This window comes from Pterocles gutturalis, unplaced genomic scaffold (genome assembly GCF_000699245.1).
Source record: "Pterocles gutturalis isolate BGI_N339 unplaced genomic scaffold, ASM69924v1 scaffold11382, whole genome shotgun sequence".
NCBI classification, from domain to species: domain Eukaryota; kingdom Metazoa; phylum Chordata; class Aves; order Pterocliformes; family Pteroclidae; genus Pterocles; species Pterocles gutturalis.
This window is the reverse complement of record NW_010110314.1, coordinates 84909-100615: the sequence shown is the minus strand read 5'-3', so window position 1 is coordinate 100615 and position 15707 is coordinate 84909. Positions and strand designations below refer to the sequence as shown.

The window sequence follows — 15707 nt, the reverse complement described above, 5'->3', positions numbered from 1 at the left end:
TTGTGGTCTTATGCAAAAGTATCAAATGGTGTGAACAGAGTGGGCAGCACACAGTCAAGTTTGAGATGTTGGCTACTGTTTTTAGTAAAACCAAAAGACATCACTTTTACTGCTGGAGGCTACTAAGGGGAGGTCCACACCTACAAGTTACGGCAGTTTAACTAATATTAAAGTGTCAAGCCAGCACAAATCCCTGTGTGGGCACTTCCACACGGGTTTCTAGCAAGTTATAGTGGTTACAGGTGCAAGCTAAACCAGTAAGTTGGGGTTAAATAAGCTTAAATTTGACATACAGGGTAATATTTATTTAGCTAAATGAAATTTAAACAGCTTTTTAGCCAAGCCAAAGTAAATGTACATGTAGCACTTTCCCCATTAATTGAAAGCGGGCTGTTTTCCTTCTACTTGGGGACAATCAATAGAACCACACACAAACAGTTCCACTTTGACACAGAGGCACCTCTATGGGTCTCAGTTTATCCATAAACTTTCCAGAGGCCTGCATACAGGAGACTCATATTCTTTACAAGATTAGGACGTTCTTGGGGGTTTAAGTAAGCCATGGCTCCCCTCGTCTCCCCCTCCTCCAATGCACACCCCTGAATGCTTGTGTTAAACAACATCCACCTGGCTGCTGGAGCAAGAGTGCTCAATGCGAGCAGCTGAACAGGGAAATCAAATCAGTAGCAGGACGCAGAAAAAGAATCCAAGAAGAAATCAAGAGTCTCATGAGAAGGTTTAAGGCTAACTTCCCTTGCTACACCTTTTTCCCTTATCCTGTCTTGCTCACGTCCAGGGCAAGCTCTTCAGGACAGAGTTCATCTGCTACCCTGCAGATGCAGTGGAGGCTCTTGCAATGAGGTCCATTCTTGTCATTAGTCTCCACACACATTAGTGTAATTACCATAATAAGAAGCCCAGCTGGGACACGTAAGGGTTGCACCTTTGCCTATACAGGTGCCATTGAGACATCTGTTTTGGCTCAAGTCAATGCAGGTCTCAGGTTGCCTAATGCACAGTTCCTGAAGATTTTCCCCTCCAAGCTGTTAAATTATTCTTGTAGGTGATCAGTACCTGTTGTTTATTACAGTACACACAAGTAGGTTTCTAGAAAACTCTGAGCAAGTGACATATGTGGTGAGGTTTCTCCAGCATCCGAATACATTCCAAAGCTGTGCTAGGCAGGACAGGGCGGTGATGCTGGGCAGCCTCATGCCATTCCTTCTGTCCCAGTCCAGGACCTCAACCATGACATACAGGTGGCTGCAGGATGGCACATCCAGCTTACCGATGATGTTTGTCACATGGAGTGAGGACACAGAACAAGGGAGACATTGTGGCACTGCTTCGTGAATGCAAGATACAAGGCTTGCTGGGGGCAGGAGAGGAACGAAAATGAAATACGAGAGTCTTGGGTGCATCCAGTGTGACTCACCAGTACTCATCCACCTTTGCTACACACCTTCAGATAAACCGCAGTAACTGTCTGTCTTCTGTTACTTGGTTCACACTTGTTCTGGATCAAAGGGGAACTTCAAAAGACCCTAAACAGAGTGAGACGTTTGTGTCTCAAAAGGGAAGATGGGGGGGAGGGGGATGGATAAGTGTACACTGCTGGTGGGCGGCTAAAGCCAAGCCTTGTTATTAACAAGAGACACTGCACAGGGGATGTTAGTGGCTCCACAGCTCTACAGGCTCCACGGGGTATTCTAGTGTTTTACGAACTCATTATCTACCATACTTCAGCTTTTTCCCATCTACTTCTATATTTGTTTCCTCGATTTACCATGTTGGCATTTGTGGCTGTCACTGTAACTCCAGCTAAAAATGGCAGTAGAATCTGAACATACATCCTTGAATTATTCCATGTACTATGGTGATGACATCTTACTTCTACTTTCCAGGGGTCAAGGTAGTACAATTGCCCAGAAGGCATCGGGTTCAAAGGAGAAGCTAAAGGAAGATCTTAGTTTGTTTTCAAAAGGAGGAAAACTTTCAGCCATACTTCTCAGTAGATCTGTCAAAAAAATTGTTTTGCTATTCCCAGTAAAGCAAAAATAAAATTATAAATATCAGACATTTGATTAACATGTGTGATGCCAAGGGATGCAGCACTTCTGGGTATCTTTGCCCTTCAGACACATTAGAGATCTCCACCACCAAAGCACAACCCATCGGGAGAGGACAGCTAACAGCAACAAGAGTTCACATACTCCTTTAATCAATCTTTTTTTTCAGAAAATGAATCAATACACTGTCAATACCTCTTACAAGTTATATTACTGCCTGTAAGCCTTAAGAGAAACCCTTGGCAATTACCTTTGTTATTCACAGACTTACATACAGCTTTTCACAGTCCTTCATGAATAAGTGTGGTTTGTTAACCTAGTCACATAGGTCAACTCAAGGTAAAAACCCCCTTGTCAGCATATATTCTTAACTGGTTACACTGTTGTATGCCTTTAATGAGATTGGACCAGCCCAAGAGAAACCATTTTTTCAGTTATTTTAAAACACATATGGGGAAATAATCAACCCTTCTGTTCAGAAAGACAAAGACCCAGTATATTTATTATCATCTATCTGTTAAAAATATTTTTATATTTTATTATTATTATTTACCATTGCCAGCCATATTACAGCCAAGCTGGAAAAATCACACTGATTTATTATTTAGATTACTAAGAAACCCTAGGTCCTAGTTATCTAGGCCTTCTGATATGTTGAGCTTGGAGATTTACATTTCCCCCCACAAAGCTTATTTTGTCTTATTTTTAACTAAGCCAAAATTCTTCTATAGTAGCATAGACCCTGGGTAGTGTCTTTTGCGAAGCTGTTAAATCTTCCAAGACTTACGACAGTTTTAAGAGTCAGCACTACATCCAGTTTCACACCACCTTTCAATCAATTTTCAGGCAAAGAGGAACCATAAGAGCCTTTAACTGGTATTAAAATTCAGGAAGTTTGGTATCAAAGTTCTTGTCTGATAAACCCATGGCTTCCAAATTGATTTTCCCTTTGAAGAAGCTTTTTCACTCCATATAATTCTGTAATTTCCAGTTATTTCCCACTGGAGACTAACTGCTCCTGGCACAGTACTTTCTAGGCTCACGCTGGCAGACAGCCCCACCGCAAACATCTGTGCCACACGTTGCAATGATGCCATGGGAATTACAGACATATACGGAGCTTCTCAAGCACATCCAGCTTTACAGGCTTCAGCTGGTCAACCCAAACTGTAGAGATTACAGCTAAGTGCCCCAGAAAATGAGATGCTAAAACACATCCCCTCTTCCCTTTTCCATCTCTGCGGCTATGTTGTATCAAGAAAAGATAAAATTATTATCTGCAGTCACAGATACCAGCGAAGGGAGACTTCGGCACCTCCCACCTACCTGCTATCACTGCCAGCATCAATGACCATATCTGATTTCCCACTCTTTCTGGTTTCCGGCGGTCCCCTAGCTGAAGAACAACTCCAGTTACTTTACATCTAATAAAAGCAAGGGTATTGAAGAGGGGAGGTTAAGTTTCTCTTTTTTTTTCCTCTTCCCCCCTATTATCCCATATATTTCCTCACGTCTTTCCCCATGAATTCACAACCTAGACCTATCCTGGTGTGAGGAGTGGCCTCCCCACACAGCAAGAACAGTTCTGCTGCTGACCTTTCCTCCTGCAACTACAATCAAAACATGGGTTGGCTTCAAAAATATCTCGACCACACATTTACAGCCTGGGAAGTATTTATCGGTGCAGTAAATTGAAGGCAGCAACTGGCAAAACAATAAAGGCAGGAAGAGGCTTTCAGAGACTTAAGTAATGGGAAGCTAGATGTCTGAGATGGAGCAAGACAGAGTTAAAAGGACAGAGGGGCAGGACAGAACTTTGGCTCCTTTTGCTCATTTGGCTGTTATGGTGCATTTCCAATGGAATTACCCTTCATTTTGCCTTTCATGAATGTAGAAAATGATTCACATGTAACTGCTATTTCCCCACAGATGTGCTAATAGGTCCCAGACAAGGAGAGAGACCAGACCAGTTGCTAAGGGTCAGTAACAATTCTCACTCCCTTGTGGCATCTTCCCATTTGTTTGAGAGCAGACGCTCTTTAAAGAGGCAATGCAAATTGAAATGGTATGCTAGGAAACACTGACGGACACGCACGACAGCAGACAGACCTGCTGTGAGAACCTAGGGACTCACGCAAACTGCCGTCTGCTGCACGCTGGCGTGAATGGGGGGATGCCTGCCTTGTGAGGTGCTACGTTTTGAATCTGTCACCAGCAGCTTGCAACTCACAGGCAGGCAGTCCTGCAAAAAAGCTTGTCAGAGCAAAAACCCAGCCTGGACATCAGGAGAGATCCAGCATCTTTCCTTGCAAAATTCTGTCAGCAGCTGCTGGACATCAAAATGCACAAGGGGTTCCTTACATCTAGTTATTTTCGATGAGTTTCCCCTGGGAAGATGGGTGAAACAATGGCAGGCTCTGGATTTCTTGATGCAAAGAGAGTATTTTAAACACAGGCATACAGTGTTTCTCAAGCCAGTTCAGAGGTTTTTAAAATAGCAAGCCACCAACAGAGAAAAGCAGGGAAGAGACTATTTGTTCTTTCTAGCATGTCTGACCAGATTTGGTTTTTTTTTTTTTCAGAGGTAACAAAGCAACTGTCGGTCAGCTGACTAAACCTTGTTTTCTTACATAGCAGCCTACTACGAAACTCACACTGGTTAGTACAACAGACGTATGAAGATACACAGCAAACTTCTAAAACTGTTTACGATACAAGAAGAAGTCTACAGAGTACAGGATACGAGAACAGCGTCACCAGGTTGATTCCTGTATCCAAGCTTTTGGAACAGAGTGAATTTTATTAATAACCACATACTTTCCTAACAATAAGACAGTTTGCAGCCAAAAAGTTAAATGCCTTCTTTAAAAAGAGAGTAACGGCAACAGAAATTTCCCATCAAAAGACTTGAAACACAAACACAAGCTCATCTGAAGAAGGTGCTATATAGAAAAATATACAGAAGAGCAAGACAATTAGAAAAAGGGGAAGGAGCAGTGTAAAAAAAATCTGTATCAAAGAAAAAAAGAGGAAAAGCATCTTACAGCTCACATTAAACAAGTAACTTTGATCTTTAGTTTGCTAATACTATTTTAGTAGTTTGATATTTATTGCATGAAAGAATATTTAACGCAGGATTGCAGCTACACAAATATCCCACTTCCACAACCACAGAACAGGACAACAGGACTTCAGAGAAACAAACCTTACCAAACCCCATTGGTTAAGTTTGCAATGCTCATGACTTAAGACACAACACTGAAATTCTCTAAAACTCACGTATTTGTAGTGCAACCTGTATTTTCTGCCTAAAAGAGTAAGATCTGTAGAAAATTCCAAAATGCATACTTTGCAGAGATGCTATGCCAAAGATTCACCATTATTTGAAAGCAACAAGAGTAGTTGCTGCCACTGTAACAGTTGAGAACCACATATTCCACCAAGTATCTTTCTGGCTGTGTGGATAAAACCCCTCCAGTTCATTGGTGGTGTAACACCTTTGCAGTGGCTGGTTCAGGCCATCCCAAACAGCTGTTGCCCTCCTGAGTAACTTGGAAGACACCAAATTCATCCCTGCTTGCTTTGTATTTACAGAGGAAACTCATAACTATTTCTTCCTTAGCATATATTTATCAAATTTAACAAGCTTATCAGCATTTCTTGAAGGATCTGCTTAACGCCAATAATAATTTAAAAACCCCACCAAGTCTTGTGGCTATGTGGTAAAGGCAATATGAAGTGAAAAAAGCTGTCAGGTAAGGAGAGGAAATTAAAGGGTGGGAGGTGTTAGGAAGGTCTTGATTTAGAAGCTTTCGGCATTGAAAGACTGATTGCTATTGCAGTCATGTTTTGAAAAGAGATCACTCCTTTTCAAGTTCATTTACAGGAATGAATTATATTTCTATAAGCACTTGTATACCAGCTAACTCTGCCCAAGTCAGAATTTACACCGATTTCTGAATCAATGTAGTCAAACCAGTGCAAGATTTCCCAGAGGAGCAGATTTAGAAACACAGACATGAAGCAAATTGCAAAAGAGCCTTTGCTTAAGATATATTATATCTGAAAACCACCTCTCTTATTTCCATTCTGCAATGTGAGCTGAGAGCTGGATCCAAAAAAAGGACTAAGCACCCAAATCCTGTCTCCCTTACACTTCCAGAACCTGACTCCAGGGGTGTGATTCTCAGCCTGGTCTCTCCCTTTTCACCAGAAGGTGACTGCCTAGAGCTTTTAGCCTCTTTCAATATTAAATATCTTTTAGCTGTTTTCAATATTAAAGTCCCCAAATGCCCAACAGTGGGCTTCAGGAAGCCTATCAGAGTCTGCAACAACAAGCATCTCCCTGCTTAGGTCAGTCCTACATCCTTTCGGGATCTGTACCGTAGAAACTCCTCTGCCTTGCCTGTGGTAAGCATCCCCTGGTCACACCCAGCACATCACTCCCACGCTAGATAGGTGCAGCCGTGATGCCCAAGCTCTTTATCCAAGACCTCTGAACACTGCTTAAATCTGTGAGAGATACTGGATCAATTCTTCACATTAGTGGAAGGATTGACATCTCCCACCGTCTTGGCTGAGACTACAGAGTAGATTTACCAGCCCCAGAACATCAATGAAATTCCATATGGAATAAAATAATGGAGCTTCTCTGGGCTGCAGGGAGAAAGCAGGCAAGAACGTGACTGTATAATTTAAGGAGAAGAGCACTCACTCAAGAGGAGGGGAAAAAAAAGTGAATTCTAGTTCCTGCCCCATTGCCTAGTTAAGATAAAAATATATAGATAGTCATTAGGGCAGGGCCTGGAAACCAAGAGTTTTAGGAAGGGTGGCAGCTGTTTCGGGAAGTATGTGTTCATGAATTCGGTAAAGCAGTACATGAGTAAGCAAGCTAAAGTAGGCAAGACATCTTTATCAGAGGAGATTATTATTAGTTTTGTAAGGAAGCTATTTCATGAACAGTGTGATAAGGCTGGACTGCCATGGCTGTTCTGATTCAGATGACAAAAGTCACTATATACCCAGATGGTAAACTGACTCAAGCCCTGGTTCAGCAAAGATTTTCTGATGTAATTTGCCCCACTGGTAATCAATTACATATTTCCGTAAATTTATTTATTTTTTTTTATTTTATTCCCACTAGCAACACCAGAAATTTCCAAACAAGCTCTGGGTTCAAACTCTGGGTCGCTGCAAAACAAAGAGAACTCTCCAATCAATGCCATATGAACCAGCACCAAGATTTGGATTATGGATTTGGATTTCAGATTGGGTGGATCTAAGTGAATTACAGGTTATGAAGGGAAGCCTAACTGTAATAACGCTCGTTCAGATTAAGGAAATGCAATGTGGTGAGACCCAAGTTTAAACTAGAGAAATTTTACATCTTTTTAAAGAATATGACAAAGAATATAACATCATGACAAAGAATATATGCAGCCTTGGGTCGTGTGTCAAAGGCAGCCCATCAACACGCTTAGCAAGCATGCAAACACTTGCAAATCCACACCAATGTAAGTCACGTTCAATCTATCTGTCCATATCACGTCTGACTTACTGAAATACCAGCCTGTAAGACTGCTTCCTACATTGAAAACCATCAGCCTGCTTCAGGCATGGGAAGCAAAATATACTTCCAAAGGGATGGAAAATCCTTGTTCATCTCTGAGATCCTGTTCCTGCACTCCAGACTCTCTTGCACAAGCCCACCACTACTCTGAGTGGAACATCTGTTTCCACCATAGGGGCTGAAAAGAGAGGCAGCTGTAGCAGTAATGGAAATGCATTGATACAAGTGACATGTCATCTCAATGTATCTTAGTTACTGTTATATTCAGCTTGGTGTGGCTTTTGTGGTAGTCCAAGGCAGACACACTGCTGAATCACTAATACCAAATTTGGGTTAATTTAAGATTATACGGTTATTTTCTGTTTGCAGGAACTAAAAATATGAGGTATTTGAACAAGAATAGCTCAGGTTTCACTAATTTTGCACAGATTATTATGCTTGGCAGGTTCTTCAGATGTTGAAGCCTTCTCCCCTCGCCTGAGAAACTCCAGGTCGTTAGTAAGGAGAATATGCATAAATCACAGGTGGGAGAGCACAGTGTAGAGAGAGTTAAACCATTTCACCTATTTGAATGCAGTCAGAGGACAGGGCAGCAAGGGGAGCAGTTACTCAGAGAAGTGAGACAGCAGATGGCCACCAAAACAACAAGAGTAATTCTCAGGGGTAATCGTATTTTCTGCTGAGCTCTAAACATCAGTCGTGTGGGTATTTCCACACACCCACACTTTGATCCGGACCCCATCCACACTTGGATATAACCTGAGCTTTCTGATGGGACCACTCATGAGTCCAGCTCAGTGAATACCTATGCGTTTGCAGGATTAGTCTTTGTATCTGAACTGGACTCACCAAGTCTGTTTTGTTGATATTGGCAGTGCTTGTAGCTGATATTCTTTTACTTTCTTTACAAGAGAAAAGTTCTGCCCTGTGCCAATGTCTCAGTCTGGTGGTCAGGTGGTTTTTAGATATGTTATATGAATAAGCAAACCTATTAATGAAAAAGTACTACTGTGCTGTCTGTTCACCCTGGATATTAAAAATGCCGAGAAAAACAATGAACCGCAAAAATCAGAAGACCTGAGAATTTGTTTCAGCTTTTTTATTCAGACACTTGGGTATAAGACATTGCCATTCCTGACTCAAAAGAGAAGGCCAATATGAAAATTTGTCTATCAATTCTAGTGGTAAAAAGTGATTACACCACAAATACGTTAACGGAAAACGTTCTGTGTAAGTTGTTTAGAGTACCCATACAAATGTTCTGTAGCCAGGGCTGGACAGCTTAGGAAAAAAAGAAAACCACACAAGTACCCCTTCAGTATTTTTAAAAGTAGTTTCCTCTCTTTATTCAGGAACATCCTGGGAGTGGCTCCTCTGTATAATAGCATTTTCAACCAGAGAGAGGGGCTGGCAAAACTGCGGTTACTCTTCAGCTGGATGTTTTGCTACAGAGCAGAAATACGTCCATTCAGAGAACTGTAACGTTGCCTTGATCATTGCCTCAGAGTAAAGGAAAAGGATTTAACAAGAACCTTAAAAGGTGCTCAGTGATATGAATACACACCGAGCTTCTATGGAGGGACAGCAATGGTCACGCTGTTACTGAATCTCCTGCTACGTAATGAAAAAAAATTCTAGGATGAACAATTTCTGTTAGGTATTGGACTTTCTGGAGATGTATCAATGGGAAATGCAAGGGCTGAGCACTTCTCCAGACAAAGCATGCTGAAATTTAATTCATGTACTTCATGGCTCTGCAGACCTGCCTTGACTTACACGAACACAAGGAGGGGGTATATTCAAAAAGCTGAGCACATTTCTGTGAGATCAGGATACTAACGTTAAAAAGCAGTGGTACAGAGGTTGTGTCTTCTTCTCAAGTGTAAAATCAGTGTGTGCCCCAGTGGTGTCCTATGACCTGTGCTGCAGGAACAAATCTGCAGCCTGAAGACTGCAATACTCTCTTTTCTCAAAGTAAACTGCCCGCGTTTAGCAGTAAGCATCCCTACCAAAATGGGTTAGTGATAAGGATCGAACAACTGCACCCTTAAGAATCTTGTAATATTTTTTTTTGTGGACAGAGGACTTAAAAATCTAGTCCTGAGTCTTGAATTTAATTCAAAATAAGGCACAGTAATGAAAGCTGGAAGCTGTAAATAAAGCAGCATCGTTTACCTTAAATTTTGTGGATCCAAATGATGAGTTATTCTCCTTTCACTGTAAATGACCTCAATCATCAATAGTATACCGAGCTCTTCTCCCCACATTTCTTTGAGACAATTCAGTGACTGCTGTGACAACATGTTTTCAGACATACACTACCTGAAGGAGAGCTCAGCAGTACAGTGATCTGATTTTTACTATGCAATCATCACTAGTTCCCTTGGATACTCCACTTAATTCCCAGGGATGCCTGAGAATAAAATCAGTGGAACAAGAGGCGCTTAGAGCTTCTGTTGAGAGACCGTGCTTTGAACTGCGGCTTTGAACCCTCATCACAAACATAAAATACATTTGGAAACAAGCACACCACGGCACAGTCTTATCCAAAACAAAGAATTCCTACAATTCTGAAAAAAAGTTATTCTGGGAGCAGAATGAAAAAGCAAGAGCGGAGCAGTTATTCTCCCCACCCCACATGGGATGGAGACCTGGAGAGGCCTGAGGAGCCCCATTGCAGCGAAGGTTCCTGGGGGCCGAGGGGCTCCCGAGCACAAAGCTGGGTGCCCCAGGGCCCCCCAGGCCTGCTGCATTCATGGCATCGCATGCCATCTGCACGGGAGGGCAGCAGTGGAACCGCAGCCTGATAGCACTCGAGCTCTTGGTTCAAAGGCGGTCGGTCTGCCCTCGGAGACACGAACAAGCAGGAAGCCAGGCAGACTTCTGGTTTTGTGAACAATTGCAACTGATTGACATTTTCCTCTAAAATTTCCACTTAACCAGCAAAGCCATCAACTATGGTTATAAGAAAAACAAAAATCTTCAGGGAGAAATAAATAAAGTTTATCTTTCTTATGTGAGAACTCTGAATAAGGATTATTCTCCCCATCTTTAAAGGAGGGACCACATGATCCACCAAACTCACCAGTGTTTATCCTTGATCCTGTTCTGAAATCCAGGCTTTTTGACTTGATATATACCTTCCTCAACAGGACCTGCTGCTCTCTACCTCTGCCCCTCTTTAATCTTCCCCAGAGCACCAGGTATCCCTCAATCCCATCACATATCAAGCTCTATCACCCATTCATTTGTTCCCATTCCTCCTGTCTTCCTCCAAAAAAACCTAATTAATCTCTACATAAACAATTGATCAAAAGTTCCTTTAAACATATCCTATATTCCAATTCTTTTGTTTTAAAGCAGAACTTCAGACTGTAGTACTCAAAAAATATCAGATGGGAACATCAATCATTCGTGAAAGAAAAACATCCAAAACCCAAGTATCCAAAAAGAAATTGAATTAAAAACTTGGGAGATATTTAGGAGACCTGCTCCCTGTTTTTAGGGAGGATTTTTTAAATCTTCATAATCTAATTAAGCATTATTATCCAGAATGACTCAATTATATCTTAATCAGTGCATCTTCACTATCTTCCTGTATTCCTCTGCTTTGCTTCTACCTTTTCCTTTCCAAAAAAATCTCTTCATTCACCCCCCAAAAGTAACCAGTCACAAGCAATTTTCTTCAGACCGTTCGTGTTATTTTGAAGGAGTACCTCTGTCAAGTCCTTACATGAGTATCTTTAAGCCAAATACTGAAATTGCTCTGTACTCTAGTTGCATCATTGCCTATTGACCAGCTGTACAGAGAAAGGAAAACACGTTCATTATAAATAACCTCCTCACACCATGATCTGAGTAAATAAGCACCATTTTCCCTCCCCAGCTAGCATGAGGACAAAACACCGTACCTGTCTTGTTCCCGCAAGAGCAAAAAAGAACAGGTCAGAAAAATACAGGCATTCCGAGCATGAATGACTGCTTATCAATGAAGTGACAAAAATACGCCTCACCCTTAAGTGTTTTTACCAAAGGTGTAGGATGAAAATAGGAAAGCAGTGGCAGTTTTGAAAAAAAACCAAAAACAAAAACAGGGAAAATCACTTACTGTACTTGGTTCTGCAGAGGTATTCAACACAAACATCACCCTTCCTTGTCCAGCTGCCAAGTGCTAAAGCTTGAAATGAGCAGCTGTTTCCTTCGAGCTGGGGCTGGGTGTCTTAACTAGTCACATGCCCCTCCTGATAAATCTCGCTGCCGTGCCAGGAGGTCAGAATCTGAAGATCATTATTCCCCTTATTAGAAAATCCTTTTCATAACAGCAGCCTTTGCTAAAGCATTTGACTGGAACGTGGTGCTATGTGCTCCATAACTACTTTTTTTTTTTTTTTTTTTTTTTTTAATGACTAACACCAAACAGTAGCTAAGCCTTAATCGACAGTAGGGGCAGCACAAATGGAAAGTTAAACACATCCCTGTTGATCGCTTCAGGTTTGTTTTGGACTTCACAATTTGGTGTGTTTAAACTTAGGAATTTAAACCATCAGGAACAGGAAAATTTAAAACGCTGTGCCATTCATAGTGTCTTTAAGACCAGGCTGCTCTACGGATCGTGCAAAATATGTGGGACTTTTGGGGATTAGTTGTAGTTAAGGTACAACATCGCTACCTCTTGTGTTTCGATAGCAGAGGGATGAGTGCCTTATTAATACTGGAGATCATTTTAATTTTGGTATCTTGCACTTTTACAGCACGGATCACGGGGCTGCATTGTGCCAGATGTTGTCTAGTCAGACTGTGACAGCCTTGTTGAGGTGGGGACTATCAGCCGAAACAGAGAGAGAGCAAAATGGGAAACAAAAGCGTCCTTATCCCCATGTTCCCAGATGTAGGACAAATGAAGGAGAAACACTGAAGTCAAGACATGAAGAGAATCTGATGGTATTTTCCAGGGTCATAGCCATCCATTACTGAAATTCAGCGGAGACTCTGTGCCTAATTCCCTCTAGCTTGGTCACATATTTAAAGATATTTAGGTATTTAAGGACAAAGGCGTACTGTCAATGGGATTTTGAGGGTGAGATGCACAACATCATTTTCTGAAACGCTTAATTCCCACCTGACTTACAGGAGATAGAAACTCTGGTGGTCCTGTAGGCTGAAAAGATCGACAGGACACAGGCAACTGCCGTAACGCCATGTAGGATGTGCTAATGGCATTTTATTGCTGGGTAAGCAACCCACAGCTTGCAGGACTGCCTCACCGGACTATAAAGGACATTATAGGGCATTTTTTCTGAAATACAACCTGCACGAATAGTAGGAAGAATAATTAGGGAAGAAGCCCTCACGCTAATTGCCCCCGTGCCTTTGGGGGTCTCTTATTGTAATCGTTTGGTTTCCTTGACAAGTTTTCATGTTAAAAATCTCCCACATTCTGGGGACACTCACAACCCAGCCAGACATGGGGGTACCCAGCCCCTCAGAGGACCTCGGTGGCAAGCTCCTGCAGAGCCTGGCCACAGGTGGCTGTGCACAGAGCTGGTCATAACACGTCAGGCCTTGCTCAGAGAAAGGAAAAAGCACTCACAAGGGTAGCAGAACTTGTTATGGAGATCTAAAAAGAATGCTCAATTTCTTTACAAACTGAGTTACAAAATTACTCCCTGCCTGATACTGAAGAAAATGGTTGAAATATATTCCATAATAGTCTACCAGTCCACAAATGCCATTAATATTACTTTGTCCATTTCTCTGATCATGTAATATCAATAGCACTTTTTTATCAAGACCATTTGATATCATAGATTAAATACAGGTAGTACCTGGGCCATTTGAAAGAGCACACAGAACTGAATAGCTGCCTATATTTATTTGGCAGTCATGCTCCACACAGGAACATTTGATGATAATGACTGAATGGCAATATTCCACAAACAACTTGGGATACACTCCCTAAAGAGAAAAGGAGCCTTTGTATGTTCTGAAATGAGGAGATAAATAAATGACTTTTTATAGCTCAGTAAAAAATGCCATAAGCTCTGATTGCGGTTTATGTGGGAAAAAGTTTATCGGTTCCTCATGCTAGATGGACAGATTTAAGTTATCATGAAACAGAATAGAGAAATAATTTGGGTATAATTCCTGAAAATAAAAGTCTCAAAAGTTTTGTGGAGGGTTTCTGTTTTTCCTGTTCCTTCCTTTTTTTTATTTTTTTTTTTTTGAGAAATATCAACATTCAAAAAAGATAAGGTAGCTAATGCAGACACAATGAATATAATGTTCTTAGATCTATCAGATGGCATCTTCTGTATGACAAAAGCTTTGCTGTTTGTTACACAACAGTATATTAGCTTCTCTTTCTGTTGAGAAAACAACTCCAAACTGGATTGAAAAGGGTACATTTTTCTCTGTGGACATTGATGCCTCAAAAAAAAAAAAAAAAGAAGAAACGAACATAGATTTCTCAGATGTACTATGAGGAATACTGAGCAGGAACAACAAAGAGTGAGTACAATTAGCACTGAATTGTGGTAGGGATGGGTGCGTTTAAGGTTAAAATTTTAATGGCAAATAGTATGGATAGCTTTTAGAAAAGTTGCAAAGAACTAAAGAATGGAACAGTTGCTCATTTTGGTTCAGTTTGAGATCAGGAAGTTGTTTGCTTTTATTGATGCTGGATAAATGGATCCAGAGCCTCTCCTATGGTTTCATGGCTTGTTTTTAACGATTGTTTCTCTTATCTTTTCAGACATACTTGGCTATGTCTTGTTTATGTCTCATTTAATAAACTGTAGGTGCATTCACTTATAAATTCATCACTGATAAAGAGCTTACCTCAGCAACAGTGCTCTGATACTGCGCAAAATTTTGGAACGTAGAGTTGTTTTCTGAATATGGCAATTATGGATGGCTGCTTTGTAGGTTGCCTGAAAATGTCTTTTTAACATGTTCTGGAGTTTGTGTAACAGGAAGTAAGATTCTCAATGGACATAAATGTCAGGTTCTACTAACTGCAAGTCTGTGTTACTACATTTGTTGCCTAAACACTATGATTTGACTGCAGCCTTTTAGAATGTGTGGAATCCATAACTAATAAACAGTGCCTGGTTTGCTGGTCTGCCTCAGTGCCTCATATTATATAGCCTTCACTATCAGCAGAAGTGAATGAAAGCAGACTATGGAAACCTCCGCTAGACAGGATGTTTTATAAATGCCTAAGTGTGATTTAAAAGTCTGCTATAAATAGTCCAACAGCTTTTACACTAAGCTGCCAGCTAAAGGGCATCTGAAGGACATAACAGACATTTTGCTGAAAATATTTTATGTAAGTCTTTCAGCCTTAGACATTACTTTACGTCAGTTTTAAATGTCTATAGGCTATGTTATATCCCTAGCAAGCTAAGTCAATTCCAAGTTCTTCAATATAATGCTCTAGGGGGCACAGGAGTACCGCAAATGCACCTTTCACACCCAACGGTACACCCAGTAGTCATGTTATGGCCAAGAAAGCAAGATCTGGGAAGATAAGGTATCATTGAATTAGGTCATCCTTAGGTATAACCCTTGAAATCAGTCTTTTCTTTATATTGGCAATTACATGTCATTGGTGGAGCCTATAGCAATACCTACAGTTAAGGTTTCTGGTTACTTTCCACAGCAAAAAAAAAAAAAAAAAAAGCTTTTGAGTGATTTTAAATATATGAGAATATAGTAATTTAAACTGAAGTTCAATATGCTGTGTACCTGCCTGAAATCTGGAGTTTTTGAATTAAGCTAAAATATCTCATAATTCCATTCTCAGAAGTAATAGAGGGGAAAAAAGAAAAAGTTGTGCTCTGTTAAATATTTCTTCCAATTGTGGCCTTTTGGCATATCAGTTGCACCATGGCAAGCAGTGGGGAATTTTTTTTTGTGTTGACCTAGTAAACATTCAGCCCAGTTGTAAGCTTCTGAGTAAGGTTTTCACTTGCTTAGTAGACATTTGGGTGTTTGTTGCTGCGGCTGCTGAATTCTCTAGGGACTAAGGCCACTCTGCCCATAGTCTGTGACCTCAGTGCTTCTCTTCC

The 15707-nt window shown here is 41.0% G+C and overlaps 1 protein-coding gene across 1 annotated transcript in view; it reads right to left on the bottom strand.

Moving 5' to 3' along the window:
- Nucleotides 1–11808, bottom strand: part of RASGRP3 (RAS guanyl releasing protein 3 (calcium and DAG-regulated)) — a 42824-nt gene extending 31016 nt beyond the window's left edge. Inside the window, exon 1 of the mRNA XM_010073310.1 lies at nucleotides 11747–11808. The gene's annotated coding sequence lies outside the window, so the exon portion shown is untranslated. The remainder of the gene's footprint in view (nucleotides 1–11746) is intronic.
- Between the last annotated feature and the right edge of the window lie 3899 nt (nucleotides 11809–15707).